Consider the following 4435-nt stretch of genomic DNA (forward strand, 5'->3'; position numbering starts at 1 on the left):
TTAACATGAGGTTCTATTCATGTCACTGTGTGTTAACGTGAGGAAGAGGTTCTATTCATGTTACTGTGTGTTAACATGAGGTTATATTCATGTTACTGTGTGTGTTAACATGAGGTTCTATTCATGTTACTGTGTTGTGTTAACATGAGGTTCTATCTGTTACTGTGTGTGTTAACATGAGGTTATATTCATGTTACTGTGTGTTAACATGAGGAAGAGGTTCTATTCATGTCACTGTGTGTTAACGTGAGGAAGAGGTTCTATTCATGTTACTGTGTGTTAACGTGAGGAAGAGGTTCTATTCATGTTACTGTGTGTTAACATGAGGTTATATTCATGTTACGTGTGTGTTAACATGAGGTTCTATTCATGTTACTGTGTGTGTTAACATGAGATTATATTCGTGTTACTGTGTTTAACATGAGGAAGAGGTTGTATTCATGTACTGTGTGTTAACATGAGGAAGAGGTTGTATTCATGTTACTGTGTGTTAACATGAGGTTCTATTCATGTTCCTGTGTTAACACGAGATTCTATTCATGTTCCTGTGTGTTAACGTGAGGAAGAGGTTCTATTCATGTTACTGTGTGTTAACATGAGGTTCTATTCATGTTACTGTGTGTTAACATGAGGTTCTATTCATGTTACTGTGTGTTAACATGAGATTCTATTCATGTTACTGTGTGTTAACATGAGATTCTATTCATGTTACTGTGTGTTAACATGAGGTTCTATTCATGTTACTGTGTGTTAACATGAGGAAGAGGTTCTATTCATGTTACTGTGTGTTAACATGAGGTTCTATTCATGTTACTGTGTGTTAACGTGAGGAAGAGGTTCTATTCATGTTACTGTGTGTTAACGTGAGGAAGAGGTTCTATTCATGTTACTGTGTGTTAAAATGAGGAAGAGGTTCTATTCATGTTACTGTGTGTTAACGTGAGGAAGAGGTTCTATTCATGTCACTGTGTGTTAACGTGAGGAAGAGGTTCTATTCATGTTACTGTGTGTTAACGTGAGGAAGAGGTTCTATTCATGTTACTGTGTGTTAACGTGAGGAAGAGGTTCTATTCATGTTACTGTGTGTTAACGTGAGGAAGAGGCTCTATTCATGTTACTGTGTGTTAACATGAGGAAGAGGTTCTATTCATGTTACTGTGTGTTAACATGAGGTTCTATTCATGTTACTGTGTGTTAACATGAGGTTCTATTCATGTTACTGTGTGTTAACATGAGGTTCTATTCATGTTACTGTGTGTTAACATGAGGTTCTATTCATGTTACTGTGTGTTAACATGAGGAAGAGGTTCTATTTATGTTACTGTGTGTTAACATGAGGTTCTATTCATGTCACTGTGTGTTAACGTGAGGAAGAGGTTCTATTTATGTTACTGTGTGTTAACATGAGGAAGAGGTTGTATTCATGTTACTGTGTGTTAACATGAGGAAGAGGTTGTATTCATGTTACTGTGTGTTAACATGAGGTTCTATTCATGTTCCTGTGTTAACATGAGGTTCTATTCATGTTACTGTGTGTTAACATGAGGTTCTATTCATGTTACTGTGTGTTAACATGAGGTTCTATTCATGTCACTGTGTGTTAACGTGAGGAAGAGGTTCTATTCATGTACTGTGTGTTAACATGAGGTTATATTCATGTTACTGTGTGTTAACATCAGGTTATATTCATGTTACTGTGTGTGTTAACATGAGATTATATTCATGTTACTGTGTGTGTTAACATGAGGAAGAGGTTCTATTCATGTTACTGTGTGTTAACATGACGTTCTATTCATGTTACTGTGTGTGTTAACATGAGGTTCTATTCATGTCACTGTGTGTTAACGTGAGGAAGAGGTTCTATTCATGTTACTGTGTGTTAACATGAGGTTATATTCATGTTACTGTGTGTGTTAACATGAGGTTCTATTCATGTTACTGTGTGTGTTAACATGAGGTTCTATTCATGTTACTGTGTGTGTTAACATGAGGTTCTATTCATGTCACTGTGTGTTAACATGAGGTTCTATTCATGTTACTGTGTGTGTTAACATGAGGTTCTATTCATGTTACTGTGTGTTAACATGAGGTTCTATTCATGTTACTGTGTGTAACATGAGGTTATATTCATGTTACTGTGTGTGTTAACATGAGGTTATATTCATGTTACTGTGTGTTAACATGAGGAAGAGGTTCTATTCATGTTACTGTGTGTTAACGTGATGAAGAGGTTCTATTCATGTTACTGTGTGTTAACATGAGGAAGAGGTTCTATTCATGTCACTGTGTGTTAACGTGAGGAAGAGGTTCTATTCATGTTACTGTGTGTTAACGTGAGGAAGAGGTTCTATTCATGTTACTGTGTGTTAACATGAGGTTATATTCATGTTACTGTGTGTGTTAACATGAGGTTCTATTCATGTTACTGTGTGTGTTAACATGAGATTATATTCGTGTTACTGTGTGTTAACATGAGGAAGAGGTTGTATTCATGTTACTGTGTGTTAACATGAGGTTCTATTCATGTTCCTGTGTTAACACGAGATTCTATTCATGTTCCTGTGTGTTAACGTGAGGAAGAGGTTCTATTCATGTTACTGTGTGTTAACATGAGGTTCTATTCATGTTACTGTGTGTTAACGTGAGGAAGAGGTTCTATTCATGTTACTGTGTGTTAACGTGAGGAAGAGGTTCTATTCATGTTACTGTGTGTTAACATGAGGTTATATTCATGTTACTGTGTGTGTTAACATGAGGTTCTATTCATGTTACTGTGTGTGTTAACATGAGATTATATTCGTGTTACTGTGTGTTAACATGAGGAAGAGGTTGTATTCATGTTACTGTGTGTTAACATGAGGAAGAGGTTGTATTCATGTTACTGTGTGTTAACATGAGGTTCTATTCATGTTCCTGTGTTAACACGAGATTCTATTCATGTTCCTGTGTGTTAACGTGAGGAAGAGGTTCTATTCATGTTACTGTGTGTTAACATGAGGTTCTATTCATGTTACTGTGTGTTAACATGAGGTTCTATTCATGTTACTGTGTGTTAACATGAGATTCTATTCATGTTACTGTGTGTTAACATGAGATTCTATTCATGTTACTGTGTGTTAACATGAGGTTCTATTCATGTTACTGTGTGTTAACATGAGGAAGAGGTTCTATTCATGTTACTGTGTGTTAACATGAGGTTCTATTCATGTTACTGTGTGTTAACGTGAGGAAGAGGTTCTATTCATGTTACTGTGTGTTAACGTGAGGAAGAGGTTCTATTCATGTTACTGTGTGTTAAAATGAGGAAGAGGTTCTATTCATGTTACTGTGTGTTAACGTGAGGAAGAGGTTCTATTCATGTCACTGTGTGTTAACGTGAGGAAGAGGTTCTATTCATGTTACTGTGTGTTAACGTGAGGAAGAGGTTCTATTCATGTTACTGTGTGTTAACGTGAGGAAGAGGTTCTATTCATGTTACTGTGTGTTAACGTGAGGAAGAGGCTCTATTCATGTTACTGTGTGTTAACATGAGGAAGAGGTTCTATTCATGTTACTGTGTGTTAACATGAGGTTCTATTCATGTTACTGTGTGTTAACATGAGGTTCTATTCATGTTACTGTGTGTTAACATGAGGTTCTATTCATGTTACTGTGTGTGTTAACATGAGGTTCTATTCATGTTACTGTGTGTGTTAACATGAGGTTCTATTCATGTTACTGTGTGTGTTAACATGAGGTTATATTCATGTTACTGTGTGTTAACATGAGGAAGAGGTTCTATTCATGTCACTGTGTGTTAACGTGAGGAAGAGGTTCTATTCATGTTACTGTGTGTTAACGTGAGGAAGAGGTTCTATTCATGTTACTGTGTGTTAACATGAGGTTATATTCATGTTACTGTGTGTGTTAACATGAGGTTCTATTCATGTTACTGTGTGTGTTAACATGAGATTATATTCGTGTTACTGTGTGTTAACATGAGGAAGAGGTTGTATTCATGTTACTGTGTGTTAACATGAGGAAGAGGTTGTATTCATGTTACTGTGTGTTAACATGAGGTTCTATTCATGTTCCTGTGTTAACACGAGATTCTATTCATGTTCCTGTGTGTTAACGTGAGGAAGAGGTTCTATTCATGTTACTGTGTGTTAACATGAGGTTCTATTCATGTTACTGTGTGTTAACATGAGGTTCTATTCATGTTACTGTGTGTTAACATGAGATTCTATTCATGTTACTGTGTGTTAACATGAGATTCTATTCATGTTACTGTGTGTTAACATGAGGTTCTATTCATGTTACTGTGTGTTAACATGAGGAAGAGGTTCTATTCATGTTACTGTGTGTTAACATGAGGTTCTATTCATGTTACTGTGTGTTAACGTGAGGAAGAGGTTCTATTCATGTTACTGTGTGTTAACGTGAGGAAGAGGTT

The sequence above is a fragment of the Oncorhynchus kisutch genome, unplaced genomic scaffold (assembly GCF_002021735.2).
Source record: "Oncorhynchus kisutch isolate 150728-3 unplaced genomic scaffold, Okis_V2 scaffold850, whole genome shotgun sequence".
Lineage (NCBI taxonomy): Eukaryota > Metazoa > Chordata > Actinopteri > Salmoniformes > Salmonidae > Oncorhynchus > Oncorhynchus kisutch.